The sequence below is a fragment of the Panthera onca genome, chromosome F2 (assembly GCF_046562875.1).
Source record: "Panthera onca isolate mPanOnc1 chromosome F2, mPanOnc1 haplotype 2, whole genome shotgun sequence".
In the NCBI taxonomy this organism is placed as follows: domain Eukaryota; kingdom Metazoa; phylum Chordata; class Mammalia; order Carnivora; family Felidae; genus Panthera; species Panthera onca.
The window spans coordinates 45,586,439-45,612,483 of record NC_138356.1 but is presented as its reverse complement, the minus strand read 5'-3'; the positions used below and the strand labels follow the sequence as shown (position 1 = coordinate 45,612,483).

Genomic DNA, 26,045 nt, shown 5'->3' with positions numbered 1-26,045 from the left:
TAATTACCATGATATAAATGGTAGGGAAAACTTAATTCAAAAGGGAAAAACTCATTTTGGCCTAACGTCTAGGTGACAATTAAAAAGGCAGAGGAACCTTAAGAACTGACAATATTGCAAATCACTAAAATGATAATAATGACAAACCCTAATCGACTAACATTTACTGAGGACTTACTCTGTGTTATGCATGTTATCCTATTTAATCCTCACAACAGGCCTATAATAAAAATGTTTATTAACCTCATTTTCAGATTAAGATACATTGGACTGCAGGGGTTAAGTTTTGCTCAAAGTTCCCCACTAGTAAAAAAGGTTAGGTGTTTAATACAATTCGATCCCATCAGAGAAGACTTCACATTCATTTTGCCTATATTCATGAACATCCACCAACATAATTTCCCTTCTTTTCTACATTCCACATTTTGATCACTTACAAACTATCATTCATCTCTGAAACTCTTTTAAGCAGAACAATGTATGAACAATTAAGAAAACCATAAATTTTCTGTGATAGATATGTTAAATACAATTCTGAAAACTTTTATCTCAACTTAAGTATGTTCAAGAAGCCCCATAATCTTCCAAGTGTCTTCCTGAGATGTAGCCCAAGAATCTGCAGTTTAACTAGCACACTACACGATTTGCAAATTACAAAACATCATCTTAAACACCTTCTTACATACGAACCCTCACTTCAGAAGGACCTATTAATTTACTAAGTTCTATGTGGTTGTTATATAAATGTGTATTGATTGGTTGCTATTTTCCAATATTCACCACCTCGGATGTTTCCATTTCAAGTGGTACCAATTAGCCCCAGAGCAGGACTCTAAAACGTTGTGTATTGATACAGTCTTCTATAATGTTATTACTTTTTTATCAGATTCTCAAAATCTATAACTCTAAAAGCTAAGGAAGTACCTCAGAAAATTAAATGATGCCAAAGTATTTATATAAACATCATCTTAGTATTAACAATAGTAACAGCAGTACTGGTTTTCAGAGCACCTAACATTCACGGAACACTAAGTGTCAAACACTATGTCTACTTTATTATTTTATTTATCATCAAAACAAAACAAAACAAAATCCTGAGGTGACTATTACTCTTCCATCTTATCTATGGGAAAACCAAGACTCAGAGAAATAAGGGTTTTGCCAAGTTTCAAGTCAGAGAGTGACAAGCCTAAATCACATTTCTCCTTGTAAGAAAGGAGGCTGAGCTACCCTACATATTTAACATCTATTGCAGTTGTGGGAAGTTATTAGTGGATAATTTACCCGGGTCTAATCATTACGGTAGATGAGAGGAATATAAAATGGAATGATATCCTCTTCTAGCCCTCAAGTGCCCACAGTGAGACTTTCATTCTATGCCAATTTTTCAAAACATATAAAGAACCTAGATAATGGTCAGCAGACAAGAGCTACTGAAAGATTCTCTCAAGGGTTGCTGATGGTGTTCAGAATGAAAAGAATTGAATTAATTCCTGGTAGATATAAAAGCAAAAGAATATGAATATGCCAAAATGGCTTTGTTTTTAAATTATTTTATATCACTGTTTCTTGTACAGTTTATAACATTTAGGACTTATCTTAAATCACAAATGGTACAGAAACCCACGGGGGAGGGGAAGGAAAAAAATTTAAAAAAGGGGTTAGAGTGGGAGAGAGCCAAAGCATAAGAGACTCTTAAAAACTAGGAACAAACTGAGGGTTGATGGGGGGTGGGAGGGAGGGGAGGGTAGGTGATGGGCATTGAAGAGGGCATCTTTTGGGATGAGCACTGGGTGTTATATGGAAACCAATTTGACAATAAATTTCATATATTAAAAAAAATCACAAATGGTAGGTCTTTTGTTGTTGTTTTTAATGTTCATTAATTTATTTATTTAAGGAATCTCTATTCCCAACATGGGGCTCAAACTCGCCACCATACATCAAGGGTCACATGCACTTCTAGCTGAGCCAGCCAGGTGTCCTGACAAATGGTAGGTCTCTGTTAATATCTAATGCATACTTATATAGTACTCTTATCGGAAGAAGTTGCCTGGAACCTCTTCTGGTAAGAATCTTATATATATATTATCTTGTTTTAGACTATCACGAACTTAGTTTACATTTTTATGATCATTACATTTCTCAAATCTTTCAAAGCTTGTTTTAAAAACTACATCATTATGCATAATTTCTCAAGAAAATCTTTTTTATGAAATAATTTGTTTTAAATGCCATAAGTTCAGATTTAAAATAATAAATTACAGTCATCTCTTGATGGGCTTCAACAATGAAGAAAAGCTACTAGAAAAAAATAATCTTGTTAATGAAAACCATGGACTTGGTGATTATGATATGTGAGTATATAGGTATATCCATTGTAACAAAAGTACCACTCTGGTGGGAGGTGCTGATATAGGGAGAGGCTGTTGTGCATGTGTGGGTCAGGACATACATGTGAACTAACTTCCCCTCACTTTTGCCATGAACCTGAAACTGTTCTTTACAAAAAAAAAAAAAAAAAAAAGGTGTGGGCTTTTTTTTTTTTTTTAAGTTTATTTATTTAAGTAATCTCTACACCCAACATGGGGCTCGAACTTATGACCCTGATCAAGAGTCGTATGCTCAACTGACTGAGCCAGCCAGGCCCCCATCTAAAAAAGAAGTCTTTTTTTTTTTTTTAAGTAGGCTCCTGCCCACAGGGAACCCAATGTGTGGCTTGAATTCACAGCCCTAAGATAAAGACCTGAGCTGAGATCAAGAGTGCATACAACGGACTGAGCCATCTAGGTGCCCCAGAAAAGTCTTAAAAAATAACCTTGGTTTCTTTCCACTCTACCTTCAAACCAAAATTTGTAAAATGCCCAAACGTAAGCACTAGGAAGGTGGAAAAGAACACAGAGCACATTCATTGTGTCCTACATGAATGATGCTTCCTGAAAGTGTAAAAAGGAATTCTCCCCATGGTGAAACTAAAAGAACAAAAGCTCTGAAACTAAAAAAGCATGGCTTTGGATAGAGGCAACATTAACTAAGTAGCAGAGTAATCACATAGCTAAAGGCGAGCCACTATTTACTATTGCTACATGTGGAGGCCAAAGTTTTGTAGTTACTGTTCAAGGTATTTAAATCAGAAATTACCTGAACTTTACACAGAACTTAATTTAGAGAAGAGCTGACATGAGTCAAGAGGACAATCACAAAGATAATGACAGTATCTAACATTTGAAATATTCCCTTCACAGAGCACTCTCGCATTCATTTACTCAAATGCTACAGTCATAGTCCACTAGAGGATGAGAAGAGGGAATCCCTAAGACACAGCAAGTGAAATATAATTTTACACTGTATACACTATCAATGAAAGAATCTAAAAATACTGAATTTTTATTAGAAGTTAATATAAAATAATGCACTGTTATTTCTTCTCCTTGTAGTACTTTTCTGGAAAATACCAACTTGTAACACATATTCTTAGTCCTGTGGTACACCATTAACACCAATTCTTTTTCCACCAACTTCTTGTCTGCCATAATTCTTCCATCCTCCCTGAGACCTTAACCCTCAGTACCAACTCTCCAAAGTTCAGTAATCAGCTCATGATCACTCTTGTAACTATTAAAAGATAAACTAATGAGAATGACCCACATATCTGTGTGTATACCTAAGTAAAAGTTTAAGGAGTCAAACCCCACATAAGTTTAACTATATTGCCTCTATTAACCACCACTAAAAAACTGTTAAATTTTTTTAGAGCCTTAAACCCACAAATAAATAAAAATGAAAAAACAGTAACTGAATAAGCAAGAGCTTATTCAAAGAGGCAAGAGCTATCATTAAAATTTTGAAAGATGAGTATCTGATGAACAAATAGCAACAAGATGTGACTTTGTTCCATTACCCATGGCACTTTTTTCTATTCTACTAAGAAACAACTTCATCTGTAGTAACCCCTGAAAAATTAAAAATTAAAGAAACCAGGCAATTCAGAGGGAAGGAATGCAAATGAGGCTAAAAGATGAGCGGCTGAAAGTCCATCTAATAGCCACAGATCCTTTCCCCTAAACAATACAGTCATGCAACTACCCCACACTCATCCTGGCAAGACTAACAGTTCACTATGGAGAGGTTAAACCAAAAGGACTTTGCACTATGGAATATATAACCAAAGAAAAGGGTGCATGTTAAAAAGAGGAAATTGTCTAAAAATCTATATATAGTATATATACTGGATGATGAGATCTTTTTTTTCTTTACTCTCTAAGAACTCTGAGTGACAGACTTATAACCTTCAGGAAGGAAATGGAAGGATTTCTCTCAGTGGAAACTGGCCAGTCCAAGAAAAAAGGAGATTATACTCGTAGCTGATTATTCCCCAACAAAAAATAAGTAGCATCCAATCCCCCTACAATGACACCAGCATCAACAAGCTCCAACCTCACACACAGATTTAGTAATTTATTCTAAATATAAAGGATTATCAGATATGTGGAAATCACTATAAGAGGTAGAGATTTTAAAAAACAAATAGAAAGCTGGGGTAAACCAACAAAGCCAAAAACAAAACTCTTAGTAATAATAATAATTACCATCCTCAGAGAGAATACAGAAGATACAACAAAAATAAGATGTTTCATTAAAATTTTCAAAGAAAAAAACAGCCCTTAGAAATTAAAAATATGATGTTAATTCTCCTTAAATAGAAAAACTGGAAAAAAAGAGAGTTGGAGAAATTTACAGTATAATAAAACAAAAAATCCCAAGAGATTGAAAATGGGACAGAAATGACAATAAAATGAAAGGATCATCACAAACAAGCAAATATCTAAAAATCAAAAGTTGCAAAAAGACTACTGAACAAAATGGAGAAAATAATAAAAAAAATAATTCTAGATTTGCCCAACCGGTAGAACAAAAGCGTCAACTTACAAAGGTATACCATAAATCCATCACAACAAATGAAAAAGCATACCCAGAGAAGCCCACCACCTGTAGAGAAGTTCCTAAAAGCTCTGAGGTAAAAAAGCAAATGAATAAAAATAGAAACAGATGACATACAAATATACAACATATAATCAGAATGGCATCAAACTTCTCAAGAGCAATAGTAGAAAACAAGGAGACAATAAAGCAATGCTTTTAAAATTCTGTAGAAAATTATTCCCAACCTACAGACAGCCAAACTATCAATCACACATGAAAGCAGAAGAAAGATTCATCAGACATACCAGATCTGAAAAACAGCTTACTTTGTCTGCTGGAAAGATAACTATGAAATTGTGCTCCACCAAAAACAGGGAGTAAATCAGGAGAGAATCACATATGTGAGCAAAGAAACAGGGGATCTAACATAAGAGAAAAGAGAATTCCCAGGACAATGATAAAAGGCAACTTCAAGATAGCTCTCTAGATTAGAAACAAATAGAAATTGAAATAAGAAAAAAAGTACACTAAAAGAATAATGAGTACACCATCAACTGATGAATGGATAAAGAAGACGTGGTTCATAGATACAATGGAATACTACTTGGCAATGAGAAAGAATGAAATCATGCCATTTGCAACAACGTGGATGGAAATGGAATGTATTATGCTGAGTGAAGTCAGTCAGTCAGAGAAAGACAAATATCAGGTGTTTTCACTCATACGTGGATCTTGAGAAACTTAACAGAAGACCAGGGGGAAAGGGAAGGAGAAAAAATAGTTACAGAGAGGGAGAGAGGCAAACCATAACAGACTCTTAAATACAGAGAACAAACTGAGGGTGGATGGGGGGGAGGGGAAAATGGGTGATGGGCATTGAGGAAGGTACTTGTTGGGATGAGCACTGGGTGTTGTATGTAAGTGATGAACCACAGGAATTTACCCCAAAAACCAAGAGCACACTTTACACACAGTTTGTTAGCCAATTTGACAGTAAGTTGTACTAAAAAAAGAAAAAAAGAAAAAATTCCATTTTTATTCATCAAAAAAAAATTAAAACTAAGGTATCTGAACTACTGAGAGAAGACAAGCTTCTGTAAGAGTTTTGGGGAATTAATAATAAATACATAGAACACTAACCAAATTTTAATAGGGCAGTTATTAACTCCAAGAATAAAAGTTGCACACGTAAAAATTATTTACTGGTAGTATACATTAAAATTCATCCATATACAGTCATAATATGTTAACAATGAATCTAAATTTAAGCAAAAAATATCTAATAATTGGATTATTTAGGAGAAAAAAAAAAAAGCCTAAAGAGAGAGACAGCCAGTGAGTGTCAGCCCTAAAAGCTAAAGCCTCTTTGGTAAGCACAATAATGCCACCCCACTACCCCCTACTTACCCTCTCCAAAGATGTCCACATCCTAAACCCAAGATTTGTGAATACTGTATGTTACCTTACACGGCAAAGGAGAATTAAGGTTGCAGATGGAATTAAGCTTGCTAATCAGCTGATCTGAAATAGTGAAATTATCCATTATCCTGGTGGACACAATATAATCACCAAAATCCTTAAAAATGAAAGGAAGGGGCAAAAGAGGAGAATCAGAGAAAGACATATAATACCAGAGGCACTGTTACAGTGATGTTGCTGGCTTTGAAGATGAGGGATGAAGGTCACAGACCAATGAATACAGGTGACCTTCAAAAGGTAGAAAAAGGAAACAAATTATGAGAAGCTTGCAATAGGAACACAGCCAAGCTGACACCTTGATTTTAGTATGAGACTTATTTCAGACTTTTAAAAAAAAAATTTTTTTAATGTTTATTTTTGAGAGAGAGGGACAGCAAGCGAGTAGGAGAGGGGAAGAGAGAGAATTCCAAGTTCCACACTGCCAGCTCAGAGCCCGTCACCGGGCTCAAACCCACAAACCACGAGATCATGACCTGAGCCGAAACCAAGAGCCAACACTTAACCGACTGAGCCATCCAGGCACCCCTCATTTCATACTTTTTAATTTTTTTACTGTTTATTTATTTTTGAGAGAGAGAGAGTGAGTGAGTGAGTGTGCACGAGGGGGATAGGGGCAGAGAGAGAGGGAGACACAGAATGGGAAGCAGGCTCCAGTCTCTGAGCTGTCAGCACAGAGCCTGACACAGGGCTTGAACTCACAAACCATGAAATCATGACCTGAGCTGAAGTAGGACCCTTAACCGACTGAGCCACCCACATGCCCCTCGTTTCAGACTGTTAAACTACAGAACTGTAAAGGAAATAAATTTATGTTGTTTTAAGACACTAAGTTTGTGGTAGTAGAATGTACGTAGGGGCACTTGGGTGGTTTGGGTGGCTCGGTTGAGCATCCAACTCTTGATTTGGGGCTCAGGTCATGATTCCAAGGTTGTGGGATGGAGTCCCGCATCAGACTCTATGACAAGAGTATAGCTTGCTTAAGACTCTGTCTCTTCCTCTCTCCCGCTGCCTCTCTACCCACTACCTCTCGCTCTCAAAAAAAAAAAAAAAAAAAGTTTAGAATTAATGTAGATTATATCTACACATGGAAGGTAAGAAATCTGTGATGTAAGCATTTTATTTAGAAATTTAGAGGTAGGGGCGCCTGGGTGTCTCAGTCGGTTAAGCATCCGATTTCGGCTCAGGACATGATCTTGCATTCTGTGGGTTCAAGCCCCGCGTCAGGCTCTGTGCTGACAGCTCAGAGCCTGGAGCCTGCTTCCGATGCTGTGTCTCCCTCTCTCTCTGTCCTCCCCCTGTTTGTGCTCTGTCTGTCTCTCTCTCTCTCAAAAATAAATGTTTAAAATAAATTAAAAAAAAAAAGAAATTTAGAGGTAAATACTTAAGAATAAGTTGAAGAAGACTGCCTCTATAAAAAAGCAGTGAAGATGAAAGGGGCCCATAGGACTGTAATTTTTGTTAGAAGCCATATACAACTCTAATTTAATAAAATAAACCAAAATATCACTCAGGACACTCAAGCAGCCATGACACATGCTAGATACACAAAAATCATAACAGGAGAGTAAACCAATAAAGTCTTCTGAAAGAGGGAAGAGATAAATTCTTTTAAAATACACATTGAAGGGACAGCCATTTTAGCAGAGCTATTAAAAAACATTACACAGGGGCGCCTGGGTGGCTCAGCTGGTTAAGCGTCCAACTCTTGACTTCAGCTCAGGTCATGATCTCATGGCTCCTGAGTTCGAGTCCCACATTGGGCTCTGTGCTTACAGTGTGGAGCCTGCTTGGGATTCTCTCTCTACCCTTCCCCACTTCTCAAAATAAATAAACTTTAAAAATTACATAAAATAAAGTAGGAAAGAGCTTCCAAATAGTTGATTTATAGTGAAAGGTAAGCATTTATCTTTTCAGGGGAAGAATAAAGGAAGAAAGTGAAATGAAAGACTGATCACATGAGAAGATAGGAGAAGTCTGAACAGGAGTGGCCTGGTAGGCAAGGACAAGTAAGATAGAACTAACCAGCTTTCTTGGTACATCTAAGACTCAGTAGGTGATAAAGACTGCAAATGGCTCCCAGTTATAAGCAAATAGGAGAGAGCAAACTTTAAAAGATAGCGATTATTGGGGCGCCTGGGTGGCTCAGTCGGTTAAGCGTCCGACTTCGGCTCAGGTCACGATCTCGCGGTATGTGAGTTCGAGCCCCGCATCGGGTTCTGTGCTGACTGCTCAGAGCCTGGAGCCTGTTTCAGATTCTGTGTCTCCCTCTCTCTCTGGCCCTCCCCCGTTCATGCTCTGTCTCTCTCTGTCTCAGAAATGAATAAATGTTAAAAAAAAAAAAAAAAAAGCGATTATTTTGTTATTGTTGTTGAGGATGATGATTTTGTTGCTTCTACATGGAAAAGCAAATAAAGTGACATTCCAGAGCTGGGTGAAGCCAAATTATCTGTGTAAAAGTCATTTAATATTTTCAACAGAATATAAAATAAAACCACTGAACCACACCCAATTAAATAGCAAGAAATAAAAAGTAATCTCATAAGTGTAGTGCCCAGTGATAATGAGGTGACAGAAGTGAACTTTAAATATTAACAAGGAACAAGTCACGAAGTCCTCCACAGCAAAAACTTTTCATTGTTCCATCCTCACTTGCATCTCAGCAATCCCTCCCTGTCCACATTGCTATAAATACCAGCAAAAAAGAAAATCAACAAGCATTTACGGACCAACATGTATCTACACATCAGCTTCTCTTTTTTTTTTAACATCAACAATGGCAATATACATTTGACAAGACTCAGTTTCATACTGAAAGGATGAAAGAGACGCCTTAATTTAAAACAATAAACTTTCGTCACTAAGTTTATGACTTAATTCTTAACATAAAGATTAACAAAATTAAATTTTATTCTAGCTTTAAAACTAGGAACCAGAGTCTCACTCCTACATATCGTTGTCATACTAAATGCATACATTCTTGGAAAACTAATCTGCGTTATTAAGAATTAACCTGCTCCTCCTCCTCTTCAAGCTTACATACTTAACGCTGATTGTCCTATTGTGTCATAACTGCAGGTGTGGGAATATGGACATTTCTGTGTATGAAAAACTAGAAGAAAAAACCTTGTTATTTGAAAGGGGGTGGAACCCAAGTACTGAAGAACTTCCAACTTCTGAATATAGTCTGACAAGAAGATTCAGTAACTCATTTTGATTGGAAAGAGGGTCACTAAATTGTATGGGCCTAGTAGAACAGAATTTCAGATAGCACAGTGCCTCAAATAGAATAGTTGTTCAAAAACAAGTAATTTACTTTATCCTTGACATCTTCATTACCAAATAAAGGAAACTAAAATATTAACATTAACGTTGGCAGATAATGTCGTTAATTTCTTCTCCCTTGGGTTGCTTTTAAATATTTGTTTGTCTTTAGCACAGTGGGATTTCACGACAATGTATCCACCTAAAGATTTATTTTTCCTGTTCAGGAGTTCTGATTCTTAAAACTGAAGATTCACATCTTATATCAATTTTGGGGGTTAAAAACTCTAAATATTCGCCTCTCTCCTAGTCTCTCTTCCAGAGGATCTTATTAGATACATATAGAATCACCTCATGCTAGTGTCTGGATTTATTTACCTGTATCTCACATTTTCATCTCTCTTCTCAGTGCTACACTCTGCATAATTTCTTTGTATCCACCTTCAAGTTCATTAATAGTGTCTTCGGCTGTTTCTAATCTATTTATTCCATTCAGTGACTTCTAACTACAAAGATTATATTTTTCTTTTTGAAATTCTTTAGTTTTTATGGACTACATCTGTGCTTCTTTCATATTTTCAAATTCATCTTGTGCTTCTATAATAATTTTAAATATTGCCATTTTATACTGTCTCTGACAATTACATTGTCTGAAAATTCTAGGAATCTAAATTGGTCATCAGAGATCTCTGCTAAATCTTGCTCTTGATGGATTATTTTCTGGATTCTTAGTATACATTTCACAAGGCTTTCTTCTTCAAATACATTGCCGTAATTGAAGGTGTATGCCAGAGCAAATATCTGCTCACTACTAGATATCCAGAGATATAAACACTCCAACCAGGAGCACATTTTAAGTTAACTTACTGTCTTGGTGGTTGGTGCCTAGACTAGGCAAGGAACTAAAATCTGAGTGATGACAGGACTATGGTTACAAATTCTCAGGGAAAGCACCCTGCCTCTTCCCCATCAAGGCCAAAACAAAGAAATTTCTTTGTTAAATCAAGAGTAGGGCATAGTTTTGAAAGAGTCTACCTTTCTACTCAGAAGTTACAAGCTTAGGGAAATACAACGTCACTTCCCAATTCTTCCCTTCTTGTCTCCACCCCCTTTCAGGCTAACTAGTATGTCATGCTGCCAAGCACAGAAGTCATGTCATGATATACTACGTGTTGCCAAAGTAAATAAATGTAGCTTAAAAAGGCATTTTTTCCATAAGATGTCATTCATGACAGAGGAGGAAGCAACAATTACCTTTTAGGTTAAACAGAGGGTATACAGAAATACTAAACACATTAGGAGCCCTGAAATTAACTATATTGTTTCAGTTTCCTTATCTGTAAAGTGGGTATAAATCTATAAAGTGGGGATAAAGCAATGTTACAGAATAATCATAAGCACTGAAATGATAAATGGACAGTGGATAACGCAGCATTAGGCATATAAGCATTCAATAATTATTAGCTAGCATATTTTCATAACTATTACACACAACACTAGCTTGGACTGCAGAATTTCAGCTTACATACATTAGGGAATAATAAGGGAGTTTACTGAAAGATACACTAATTACTAAACCTTTATTCTAGTGTAAATTGTGCCATCAAATAGCTCTGTAATTTGATTTAAAACCTCTGTGGCTTAGTTTCTTCATTACAAAAAAGTGAGTGGCTGGATTTGACTCTAAGATTTTTTTTTTTTTTTAAGCTCTAAACGCCAGTGATTACCTCCACTGGAAGGAGATTAAACACTACATGATGGGATATAGAAAGTGTCCTCTGAAGAAAGCAATATTCTCATATGCGGTCACTATTTTTTTTCAAAAGGTAAAGAAAACTTTAACTAAATGAAGCAGTTACCATATTTTTGTACATGTAGTAGAAAAAATACAGACAAGATAAAGTCAGCTAATGACATTAGGGAAAGATGAAAAAAATGTGAAGGAATAACTATAAATACGTTTCAAACTGATACTGCAAGGATAAATCCAGCAACCTTTTATATTTCCCCTAGCTTCTAGAACTAAAATACCTGGTGAAGAAGGCTAATTATTTCTTTGTGATACAAGTAACAAAGTGATGCATTAGAGTGGTTTTTCTATATGTAAAAGTCTTGATTGAAATAATAATGCCCAATTGCTACTTATGACCATTTAGTATTATACATATATAGGAACTTTAGAAAAATAACACTTAGGAGCCTGCTTCTAAGATGAGGTAATTTTATGACACACATGGGAAGAAACTATATGATATTACATTCTCAGTAATAACCACTGGTAGAAATATCCAAAGCAAGACTACTATGCAAAAGTCATATCATAATATACTCCATATTCTGACAGTAAAAGTGAGGAAGAAGGAAAAGGAGCTATCACTCTTGGTCACTAAATTAAGAAAAAACCAAAGCAACTATGCAGCCATTAAAGCAAAAATGAAATGAGATCATTTCATTCATTCATTTTCATTCATCAAAAATACCATGCAGAAGGGGCACTTGGATGGCTCAGTTAGTTAAGTGGCCAACTCTTGATTTCCGCTCAGGTCATGATCTCATGGCTTGTGAGATCCAGCGCAGGGGTGGGGAAGGAGACAAGCTAAGCATGGAGCCTGCTTGGAATTCATTCTCTCACCATCCCCCCCCCTCCCTCCCTCCCTCCCTCCCTCTCTCTCTCTCTCTCTCTCTCCCTTCCTCTCTCTCTGCCCCTCTCCCTGGCTCAGGCGCTCTTTCTCTCAGATAGATAAGTAGGTCAGGTGGTCGATCGATCAATCAATCAATAGATAAAACCACATAAGAAGCCCAGAGTCCACTTGAAAATACTTTATTATAAATACAAGAGGGAAATTGTGGCAAGGATTTTTTTAAACATGCATGAGGATGTTAAATGGCTGGCAAAGTAAAAGAGGTCAAAATAAAGAGCAAAACTTTTTTAAATTAATTGTGTGTGTGTGTGTAAAAGGATTTGGGAAAGGGCACAGCAGAATAAAATTTAATACAGCATTCACTCACTCTGTGAAGGATAAGATCATTCTTCTCTCCTTAGTTTAATTCATATTCCGCCATAAGGCACTCTCAATTCTACCACAAGGTAAAACTGCTAAGCTAATTACCTCACCACTATGAAACTTTGACCCTGACAAGCTATTCTTTTACTGTAAGGAGTGACTGCATGCAGCCAAGATCCAGTCTTGCTACTTCAATCACTGACCTCCAATCCTTGATAAAATCAAAGGTCTACTGCATCCAACTCCAGAGCATGTCTCACTGTAAAAGGTGGTCATCCTGGCTTAAGAATGCAAGTTTTCTCTGCACCTAAGCATGATCACCTACTTATGGTCTCTCATGCACACACTAATTTTGACTTACATATCTCATTCATTCATTTACTTAACTCATTAAGTTTTCACTATGGACTACTATACACCAACCACAGTCTGGAGTTACAAGGGCAGACGAGACCATTTTAGAATCTTGTCTCGTGAAATCCACAATCTAGTGAGAAAAGTACTATTGGTCATTAACCAGTAACTACACAAGTATGTACCTACTTCATATTGTACAAATGCCAAAAATGGAAATGCCAAAAAAAGAGCTACCCAAAGTTTCACACTTCTGGAATGCCCTCTCTGCCTGGATACAATGTCACAACAAGGATAGCCAACAGATGGATGGTGTGGACACCGTTCATTCAAAAGGCACATACCTCCAAGTATCATTTTCATAAAGATATTAACAATAATAAGTAAGATCACTCACTCCTTAACTACAGGTGTACTTTTTTTCTACTACACTTTATTGTGTTTCACAGACAATGTGTTTTTTATAAATTTAATGTTTATGGCAACCCTGTGTCAAGCAAGTCTATCAGTGCCACTTTTCCAACAACCTTTGCTCACTTCATGTCTCTGTCACATTTTGGTAATTCTCACAATATTTAAAACGCTTTCATTATTATCATATTTGTTATGGTGATCTCTGACCAGGGTTCTTTGATGTTACCAGTGTAATGTTGTGGAGGACCAAGAACCATAGCCATATCAGACAGTTAATACATGTTGTGTGCATTCCAACTATTCCACCAACCAGCCATTCCCCATCTCTCCCCTCTCTTCTTGGGCCTCCCTGATCCTTGAGACACAACAATCTTGAAATTAGGCCAATTAATAACCTACAATGTCCTCTAGGTGTTCAAGTGAGTCACATGTCTCTCACTTTAAATCAAAAGTTAGAAGTGATTAAGCTTAGCAAGGAAGGCATGTCAAAAGCCAAAGATAGGCCAAAAGCTAAGCCTCTTGTGCCAAACAATTAGCCAAGTTGTGAATGCAAAGGAAATGTTCTTGAAGGAAATAAAAAGTGCTACCCCAGTGAACACACAAATGATACAACCTTACTGCTGATATGGTTTACATAGAAGACCAAAGCAGCCACAGCGTTCCCGTAAGCGAAAGCCTAATCCAGAGCAAGGCACGAACTCTCTTCAATTCTTTGAAGGCAAGGGAAGTGAGGAAGCTGCAGAAGAAAAGTCTGAAGCTAGCAGAGGTTGCTTCATGAGGTTTAAGGAAAGAAGCAATCTCCATAACAGAAGTGCCAGGTCAAGCAGGAAGTGCTGCTGTAGAAACTGCATCAAGTTATACAGAAGATCCAGCTAAATAGTTAATGAAGGTAGCTCCCCTAAACAATGTAAACAAAACAGCCTTTATTGGAAGAAGATGCCATGTGGGGATTCGATAGCTGTAACAGAGAAGTGAATGCCTGGCTTTAACCCTTCAAAGGACAAGCTGTTTTGTTAGTGGCTAATGCAACTGGTGACTTTAAATTGAAGTCAATGTTCACTTATCATTCTGAAAATTCTAAGGCCTTTAAGAATTATGATAAATCTAGTTAGCCTGTGCTCTAGTAAATGAATAGTAAAGCCTAGATGACAGCCTATCTGTTTACAACATGGTTTACTGAATATTTTAAGCCCACTGTTGAGACCTACTACTCAAGAAAATAAATTATTTCAAAACACTGCTGCTCAATGACAATGTACAAAGTTACCCAAGAGCTCTGATGGAGATGCACAACAAGATTGTTTTTTTCAAACCAGATAACACAACACCAGTTCTGCAGCCATGGATCAATGAATCATTTCAACTTTCAAGTCTTAGTATTTAAGAAATACTTTTCATAAGGCTACAGCTGCCACAGAGTATGATTCCCCTGATGGATCTGGGTAAAATAAATTGAAAACCCTCTAGAAAAATTCACTCTTCTAATAAATAAAAACATTTTAAAATATTTTTTCAAAAAAAGGAAGATTCTCTATTCTAGATACCATTAAGCATCTCATCAACATTCATGGAAGGGGTCAAAATATCAACTTTAACAAGAGTTTGAAAGAAGTTGATTCCAACCCTCATGGTTGACGTTGAGAAGTTCAAGACTTCAGGGAGGAAGTAATGGCAGGTATGGTAGAAATAGCAAGAAGAACTAGAAGTGGAGTCTAAAGATGTGACTGAATTGCTGCAATCTCATGGTAAAACTTTAATGGATGAGGAGTTGCTTCTTATGGATGAGGCAAAAAAGTGGATTCTTAAGATGGAGTATAGTCCTGGTGAAGATGTAAAGATTGTTGAAATGACAACAAAGGCATTAGAATATTACATAAACATTGATAAAGCAGCAACAATTTGAAAATAGTGACTCCAATTTTGAAAGAAGTTCTACTATGGGTAAAATGCTATCAAAGAGCATCACGTGCTACAGAAAAATTGTTCATGAAAGGAAGAATCAATAGATGTGGCAAACTTCACTGTTGTCTTATTTAGGAAATTGCCATAGCCACCCCAACCTTCAGCAACCACTACCCCGATCAGTTAGCAGCCACCAACATTGAGGCAAGTCTCTTCACCAGCAAAAAGATTACTAACTCACTGAAAGCTCAGATAATGGTCACCATTTTTTATCAATAAAGTACTCTTTAAGGTGTATATATATATACACATATATATACACACACACACACATACACACACACACACACACACACACACATATATACAAAAAATAATGCTATTGCCTACTTAATAGACTACAACATATTGTAAACATAACTTTTACATGCACTGGGAAACCAAAAAATTCACTTACTCGCTTTGTTTTGATGGTCTGGACTGAACCTGCAATTTCTCTGAGGTGTGTCTATACACAAAACGTGTGGGAAAATTTACTGTTATAAATGAAAGTCAAGATGGCCCTATTTGACAGTTGAACATGTTTCTATTTTGATTGCATAAATATTCACAGGGAGAAGCCAAAGACTTAACACAAACTTTTAAAAGTTCTTTGATAAATACACTAAAAGCTTAATGAATCACTCAAAAAAGCACTTACATATTTGAATGAATAAATGAATCCTTGAATCAGTGAATGATAAAGAATATGAAAGCAAATACATGTAGGAGGAAATACAAATAATAAGATATATGACAAAAGATCAATTTTGCTATAACTAAAGAAAAGTGAATTAAGCAAAAGTGAAGCATCATTTGTACCTGCAGTCTACAATATTTAATGTTGTTGAGGTTTTAGTAAAATAATCATTACCCTTCATTACCAATTGTTTAGGTATTCATGAAAAATGAATGTATGCAATAATACTATATGTTTTTAAGTTTATAACCCATTACCAAATTACTCAATCCTAGGAATTTATCCCAAAGAAATAACTAAAAAGAAAGGAGAAATGCTTATAGCAATATTAATTACATCAGCAAAAACCAAAAAATACTTAGATGCAACAGAAGAGAATTGTTAGGTACATTATGAAATGTCATTACCTCATTATTATAAAAAACCTATGTTATTTGATGTTTATGTAAAAGTATATTAAAAGTACTTGTTAAATCAAACAATAGAACATAAAATGATACATGCAGCACAGTTACAACTATGTGATAACCACAGATGCAATGATATTAGGAATTACATAGAAATTGTCATAAATGTAGAAAAATCAAATTTTATAAAACATATTCATATATTATCTAAAATTTACTTACTATGTTTGGAAACTTAAATAAAGTTCCAGACTAAAGACAAATAATGCTCTGTAATCACTGTAGATAAAATCAAGAGGCTACAACAAAAATACTCTACTAATTTGGTATATACATCCAAACCTGTAAGGGAAATCAAAGAGAACAGAGTATAATGTATACATTTACATGTATCAATAAGACTTTCCAATAAATAAACCAAATACACAAATAAAATGATGGAAGATGTCTGGACTCTAAAAATAGGTTTAAAAGATACATGCAAGGAGAGGAAGAATAGAAACAATAACGCAATCTACATATAAACTGAGTTCAAAATTATTCATGAATCAGTGCCAGCCACATCCCTAGAGAACAAATGTTTTTTACTACAGCCAAATTCAGAGTAAAATATCATGTCAGGTGTCTTGGGTATGGTTAAGCCAAAAAACAAAACAAAAACAGAAACAAAAACAAAACAAAACAAAAAAAGCATCAACAACATCAGACTACTCAAGGTCACATTCACTATTCTTTTTTAAGTTCCTTTATTTATTTTGAGAGAAACAGAGACAGCATGAGTAGGGGAAGGGGGAGGGGGAGGGAAGAGAGAGAGAAGAGAGAAAGAATATGAATCCCAAGCAGGCTCCACCTTCAGCACAGAGCTCAATGCAGGGCTCAAACTCACGAAACCTTGAGGTCATGACCTGACCCGAAACCAAGAGTCAGATGCTTAAGGAACTGAGCCACCAGGCGCCCCACATTCATTCTTATTCTAACAAAAAAGTAACAATTAAGATTTAAGATACTTCTAAATTTGTTATAGAAATAAACAAGTTGCACTTCCAGGAAGACAGTGTAGACTTTTTTCACGTTAATTAGAACAAAAAAAAACCAATATTATGTATAAAAGGAAAAAAAAAGAGACTGAATGGCACAAAGAAAATGGCAGACTAGTTAGGGGCAACTCAGGACCCAAAAAAAGAGACAGTGGTGAGGTGTACAGGTTATGTTTTTCCCTAATATATCCCAGACTTGAGGGTGAAGAACCTAGCAACACAGAAATGCCAATAGAGACAAAAAACCTTCCAACAAAAGCCAGTTTTCCCTAGCCAAAGAATTGAAAGGGAGATCCCAGAATGACAGAAAATTTTTAGACAACAAATGTTCTACTCCAGCCAAACACCACAGCAAAAAACTTTAATCCCACAACCACCAACAGCAGGAAAGGTCAATGGGAAGCCTAGACCTTCAACATGTTCTAAAACAAGGAACCCCCAAACCCTCACTGGGTAGCATACAAAAAGCTTAACAGATAACCTGGACTTCCAATTCAGCCTGGCAATAAGGAGGCCCCCTTAACCTTCCAGCTGGGCAGATGTCAAGGAGGCCTAGTGGACAGTCAGAGGACTTTCACCAACCTCTAGCAATAATGAGCCATACCACCACCACCACCACCGCCACCACCGTGTCAGCAGAGACCTCACAGATAACAGTAATGAGGCAACCCAACTATTCCAAGACTGAAAGGTACCAGTGGAGTTCTAAATGAGAGCCAAAATTCCCACCTTGGGCCAGAAGTTACAAGAACCACCTACCCCCTTGGATAGCAATGGAAGCCAAGTGGAATACCTGGACTTCCACGCCCACACAGCACTAATAAGGGCATATGTCCCTTTCCACTGCTGGAGAATTATCAGATGAAGTCAGATAAAATGTAAGTTTAAATAAAATCCAGAGTCTCAGAAACCAATATCCAAAATATCCAGGTTTCAATCAAAAATAACTTATACTGGGGTGCCTGGCTGGCTCAATGGGAAGAGCATGTAACTCTTGATCTCGGGGTCATGAGTTTGAGCCCCATGATCAGTGTAGAGGTGACTAAAAAAAATAAATAAAACTTTTAAAAAAAGAAAAGAACTTAAACCAAAAACCAAGATCCCAAATGAAAAAAGACAATTAATAGAGGCCACTGAGATCACAGAAATGTTAGATCTGACAAAAACTTTTAAGCAGTCATCTTAACAATGTTTCCCTAAGCAATTGTAAGTATACTTGAAATAAATGAAAATCGAAAGATTTAACAAAGAAATAGAAAACTATAGTAAGAGGAGAAGAGAAGAGAAGAGAAAGAAAATGACATAAAAAAGGAAACAAATAGATATTTTAGAAATGGAAAATATAATAACAGAATAAGGAATTTAGTGGATGAGTTCAATACCAAAATGAAAAAGACAAAGGAAAAAAATCACTAAATTGGAAGACAGAATAACAGAAATTACCTCATCTGAACTACAGAGACAATAGAAAAAATAGATGAACAAAATCTCAGGGACCTGTGGGACCATCACACAAAATCTAACAATCATGTCATCAGATTGTCCTCCTCCCAGAGGAGACAAGGAAGGTAGAGGTGAAAAATCACTTGAAGAAGTAATGGCTAAAAACTGTCCAAATCTGGCAAAAGACATAAACCTGAAATTAAAAAGCTAAGCTAACCCCAGAGTAATCAAAGAAATAAAAATACACTGTAAACTACTGAAAACTAAAAACAGAGGAAAAAAAAAACTTTAAGGAGTAAAAAAGAAATGATACCCATAGAGAAGCAATTCAAATGACAGCAGCTTGTTGATTTCATTAGAAACCATAAGGGTATGTTACATAGGAAGTGGCATATTTTCAACTGCTGAAAATATCCTTCAGGACTGAAGGGGAAAGTCAGACATTTTCAACTGAAGGAAAACTAAGAAATTTTGTAATATTTTGTTAAGTATTTAACTTAATAGAATTTTTAGGTTTAGAACTTTTAGTCTGAAAGAAATGATATTTTCAGTAGCAGATCTACCCTAAAAGAATGCAAAAAGTCAGTTCTCCAAACAGGAAGAATAAAATAAGGAACTTTGGAATACTAGGAAAAATGAAAACTACAATAAGCAAAAACAGGGTAAATTTAAGACTTTCCTTCTTTTCTTAAGTTTTCTAAACCCTGTTTCATGGTGAAGCAAAAATGTTTGATGCGGTTCTCAATATACACAGAGGAAATATTTAAGACAATTATACTATAAATAGAGGAGGGTAAAGAAACATAAAGGTGAGTATGGTTTCTATGCATCACTTGAACTGAAAAACAGATGATACCATTAGACTGTAATAAGTTAGCTATATGAAATGTATACCTAAAACAATCACTAATAAAAGCTTCCCAACAAGATAGACTCAAAATAGCTACATGTAAATGAGAACTAAATAATGTTTAAGTAGCCAACAAGGCAAAAAAAGAAAAATTAAAAACAGATCCAACAGAAAGCATAAACCAACTAGTGTTAGCCTTGAGGCCTAACCTACCAATAGTTAGACTAAATATAAATGGTCCTGGGGTGCCTGGGTGGCTCTGTTAGTTGAACATCCAACTCTTGATTTCGGCTCATATCATGACCCTGGGGTCATGGGATGGAGTCCTGTGTTGGGTTCCATGCTAAAAAGCGTGGAGCCTACTTGAGATATTCATTCTCTCTCTCTCTCCCTCCCTCCCTCCCTCCCTCCCCACCACTCACATGCACGCATGTATGTACACTCTCTAAAAAATAAAATATAAATAGTCCTAATCTAGCAATTAAAAGACAAGATTGGCAGACTAGATTAAAAATACAATCCAACTATACACTGTCTAAAAGAAACTTACTTCAAATACAATAATGTGGGAGAGCTGTAAAAGTAATAGTGCATAAAAAGGTAGATTACACAAATATTAGTCAAAAGAAAGTGAAACATAGTAAGATCCCACTTCACACCAACTAGTATGGCTATAAAAAAAAGAGACAATAACATGTGTGATAAAGATTGGAACTCTCATATATTGCTGGTGGGCATGCAAAATGGGGCAGCTGCTGTGTAAAACAATCTGGTAATTCATCAAAAAGTTAAACATAAAATACCATATCACCAAGCAATTCCTCTCTTACTCTGTAAGCATACAAGAGAAGTGGAAACATACATCCACACAAAAGCTTGTACAAGGATGTTCTAACAGCATTGTTGTTAACAGTCAAAAAGTGGAAACTCAAATGTCCACCAACCAATGAATGGATATACAAAATGTGGAGTACCAATATTATGAAGTATTATTCAGCCATAAAAAGAAATGAATTACCAATATGCAATATTACAACATAGATGACCCTTGAAAACATGCTAATTGAAATAAGTCAAATAGAAAAGGTCATGTAAGCATGACTCTACTTATAGGAAATATTGAGAAGAGTAAATCCAGAGACACAGTAGATTACTAGTTGCCAGGATGGAGGGCAGTGGTAATGAGAAGTGACTATCAATGGATATGGAGTTTCTTTTTGAGTGATAAAATATATTATAAAATTAGACACTGGTGATGGTTGCACAACATTACAAATATAATAAAAACACCTGAATTGCACACCTTAAAATGGTTAAATAGTGTAGGTTATTTGAATTTAATCTCAATTTTTTTTAAAAAAGCAGGAATGGTTTTATTAATGTCAGATAAAGAAGACATAAGAGACATAACAAACAAAAATTACCAGAGTAGATACTCCAAAAAGACACAGCAATCCTAAATGTATATGAAACCAATGACACAGCTACAAAATCTATAGCTTATAGGTGATGAAAAACTGGACACAATAGCAACAAAGACACAGAGGATGTCAAAAACATTTTCAGTCAAGAGGCCTTTCCTGATATTATAGAACAGAATATACATTATTTTCAATACCCAAAGAATGTATAACAAATGGATTATATCATTGTGAGCATAAATGAATCTCAACAAATTTACAAGAATTGAAAACAGAGTTTGTTCACCAGCCATAATAAATTCAAGATAGAAATGAGTAAGAAAAAGATAATAGGAAAATCTCCAGATACTTGGAAATTAAACAGATCCGGATATTCCACAGGTCAAAGAGGAATAAATACTCGGGGGGGGGGGGGGGGGGGGGGTGGAGAAACAACATATAATGAACTGAATGAAAATACAACATAACAAAATTTGTGGTGCACAACTAATGCAGTACAGGGAGGGAATTTCATAGCACTAAATGGATACATTATTAGAAAAGTAAAAGTCTCAAGTTAATATCCTAGGCTCTTGCCTCAAAAACTTAGAAAAAGAAGAAAATAAACCCAAAGCAGTCAGAGGTAGGATATAGTAAGGACAGCAGAAATCAATGAAACTTATTTACACTGGCTTTTTTAAAAAGTCAATAGAAGTGACAAATATCTAGCAATACTAACAAAGAAAACAAAAACAGGTAAGTCCTAGATAGTCAATTATCAGGAATGAAACCGGTTATCACTATCAACTCTGCAGACATCAAAAAATTAATAAGATACTACCATAAGCAATGCTTTGACAGCTTTGATGATAGAGATCAGTGAATCAAGAAACAAACAAAAACACTCCCCAAAAGTGAAACTTTAGGCATAGGTGGAGAATTGTATCAAATCTTTAAAGAGGAATTAATATCCCTTCCACACAATCTCTTCCAGGACACAGAAAAAGAGGAAACACTTCCTATTCCATTTTATGAAGCCAGAATTGTGCTGATTCCAAAAGAAAGATATCACAAAAAAAGGAAAATTATATACAAATATTCCTTATTAATATACATGTGAAAATATTTAAGAAAATATTAGAAAATGGAATTCAGCAATGAGTTTGTGTGAATACAAATATAAATAATATATGATCAAGTAGGGCTTATTCTAGGAATAGATGTTTAGTTCAATATTGGAAAATCAATGAAATCTATAATATTAATAAGCTAAAGGAGAAAAATCATGATGATTTCTATTGATAAAGAAAATACATCTGACAAAATTCAATACTGATTCCTGATAAAAACTTTCAGGAAAATAGGAAAAGAAAACTTCCTTAACATGAGAAAGAATATCTACAAAAACACGTAAAACTATTTACTGGTGAAAGACTGAATGCTTTTGCACTAAGATTGGAAGAAAGCCAAGGATGCCAGCTCCCACTGCTGTTTCTCAACAAAATGCTGGAAGTTCTATCCAGTGCCAAGAGAAGAAAGAGAAATAAGAGATATATAAATGGGGAAAAAACAAACAAAAAAGAAAAAACAAACAAACAAAAAAAAACACCTATCCCTCTGTCCAGTTGATGTAAAAAGCCCAAGGAATTTAACTTCCAGAATAAGTTTATTAACAATGCAGGATATAAAACAAAAATAGAAAAATCTATGCATTTATAAACTAGCAATGAATATAAGTGCATACTAAAATTAAAAACATTTATAATCACGAAAAAAATGGAATATAGTGGAGTAAAATTAACAAAGTATTTTGACTTATATGTTGAAAACTATAAAATGCTGATGAAAGAAGCCAATGATCTACATAAATGAAGAGACATATAGTGTTCATGGAAGACTCAACAATATTTATAGAAAGGCAAACGAACTAGAATAACTGAAAACAATTCCAGAAAGAAGAAAGTGGAAGAGTCAGTCTACTAATTTCAAGATTTATTATACACCTACAGTAATCAAGACTATGCAATATTTGTGCAAGAAGAGACACACAGATCCACGAAACAGAATGGAGAATCCAGAAATACACAAATACCCATATGCCAAATACTTTTTAACAAGGCTGCAAATGCAATTCAATGAAAGAAAGACAGTCTTTTCAACAAATAGTGCTGGAATAGGTGGACATCCAAAGGCAAAATAAATCAACCTCAACCTAGGTCCAATATCTTATTTTTTTTTTAATGTCAAAATGAACCATGGACTTAAATGTAAAACTGTAAACATTCAAGAAGAAAAAAAAAGAAAGAAAACAGGAGAAAATCTTTGCAATCTAGGGAGAGGCAGAGAAGAGTTCCCTGACTTAACAAAAACACAGTTCACAAAGGAAAAATTGGGGCCTCACCAAAACTAAAAATTTTGCTTTATATAAAACCTATTTAAGAAAAGGTAAGCTACAGACTGAGAAAAGATATTTGTAAGCCAGATATCTGACAAAGGACTAGTATTTAGAATACATAAAGAACTCCCAAAAGCCAACAGTAAAAACACAAACAAGCCAGTTAGAAGATAGGCTAAAACATAAACAGACATTTCACTAAAGGGATATACAGATAGTAAATAAGCATCTAAAAAGATGAACATCATTTGTATTGCTATCAAGGGAATGGAAATTACAACTACTCACCTACCCAGCCAGCTAAAATAAAATATAGTGACAAAATCAAATCCTGATGTGTATATGAAGAAAATGGATCACTCATACATTACTGGTGGGAAAGCAAAATGGTTCAGCCATTCCTGAAAACAATTTGGCAGCTTCTTTCAAACCTAAACATGGCAACTTCTATACAGCCTAGCAACCATATTCCTGAATATTTATCCCACAGAAAACTTATGTTCACACAAAAATGAGTATACAAAATGTGTATAGCAGTTTTATAAGTAATAGGCAAAAACTGGAAACAACCCATATGTCCTTTAATAGCTATATAGCTAAACTGTGATATATCTACTACTACTACTATGGAATGAGATGCAGCAATAAAAATAAACTATTGATACACACAACAATTTAGATCTCCTGAGTATTCTGAGAGAAAAAGCCAATCCTTAAATATATTATATAATTCATTTTACATGGTATGTCCAGAATAGGTAAATCCAAAGAAAACAGAATGCGATTAGAAGTTACCAGGAGAAGAGGCAGAGGAGGGACTAAACAGTGACTACTTAAAGGGTATGGGGTTTTTTTACAGAGTGATTACAAGGTTTTTAAACCAGAGAGAGCTGGCAGTTACACCACATTACAAATACACTAAATGTCACTGAACTGTACATTTTAAAATTGTTAATTGTGTATACTGTAAATTTCACTTCTGTATTAACAGAGAGAAAGAAAGAGAGGAGAAGAGAGAAATCAATTGATTAATCAATCTAGGACAGGTTTAAAAAGAAAACCCACTGGTTCACATATTTAAAACCTAAAACAAATTTGAGCCCCTATTTATTAGTCTTTCAATACCCCTTATAGTTTATGCTTATGAAGATTCATTTGTGGAAGAATGTTCAGTGTTTAAACTATAAGTAGGTGCCTGTTTTAACACTTGAAGGGAAGAGAGATATAGGGACTCATATAGGTTGACCCAATATAAATCTTTATGGACTAATTAGAATACTTCCTAATTCTTCATGATATTCATCAACTAATTGTAGAGCTACCCTAAAAAGAAGTATTTTATATTCCAAAAGTTCATCTAATCTTAATGCCTAAAAAATAATCTTAAATTCTTAAACAACAATACTGAAAACTACAATGAAATATTATCTAAGTAGTTCTTCAAAACTACTGTTAAATACATATATCTTAAGAATAAATTTTGGTAAGTGGAATTTCTTTGTCATTATCCAAGAAAAGCTTGAACATTATTCCTGGGTCCCTGATTTTCATAACCAAGTCAGAGACAAATTTCATATACTATATACAGTGCTTATACTGATGGGTTATTACACCAAGAGAATATTAACCTTCAATCCCTGAATCATTGAAGAAATGTTTGCAAAAATACTTTTAACCTCTTTATCTGGTCAAAGCACTAGAACTTAAGTGGTGTCTGTACAAACCAATCATTTCACCAGCAGTTTTATATTTCTTTAAAGCCTCATATAAAAAGCACCTGCCTGAAGTGAGTAATGGAGTTTTATATTCATTGCACTTAGGAACAGCGTATGTAACCTATTCCGTTTTCCTCCCTTGTGGAATATATTTCAGCTTATATTGCACAACACATTACCGATGTATATAAAGACTCTCTGATCAGCCATTTGGACTGCAGTCAGCAACCTGCCTGAGTGCTTATTTTTTTCCCTGCCCTAAATAACATACTCACTTTATTCAACAACTCAAATGAAAAATCTTTTAACGATGGTGATCTTACTTTCTTAATAAATATATAACACATGTATGTGTACTAACTATAACATGAAAACAAATGCTAAGACAATGCTTAAACAAGCTTTGTGGAGTAACAGTTGAAAACTAGCTGAACGCTTAATTCCAGGGAATAAAACAGAAGCCTAGATGGGATTCCTTCATGTCCTAAGCAACCCACAATTAAAAAATTAATGTAACCACACTAGTAACAAAAGCAAAGCTAATTTTGACCCATTAAAGACCTGGAAGTAAGGCCAAACTATTATTAAAGTGGGATCAATCTCTTATCTGCCAGAGCCCAAAATATTTTCAAGACATAAATATCCCAGTCATTGCCAAAAGTTCTTGAAGCAGGAATGAAGACCAATATTGAAAATAGTGATGATGAAAATGTGGCATGCT

At 35.2% G+C, this 26,045-nt stretch overlaps 1 protein-coding gene across 17 annotated transcripts in view; it reads right to left on the bottom strand.

The window, feature by feature from the left end:
• VPS13B (vacuolar protein sorting 13 homolog B) overlaps positions 1-26,045 on the bottom strand; it is an 803,192-nt gene that overhangs the window by 564,285 nt on the left and 212,862 nt on the right. The window lies entirely within an intron of this gene.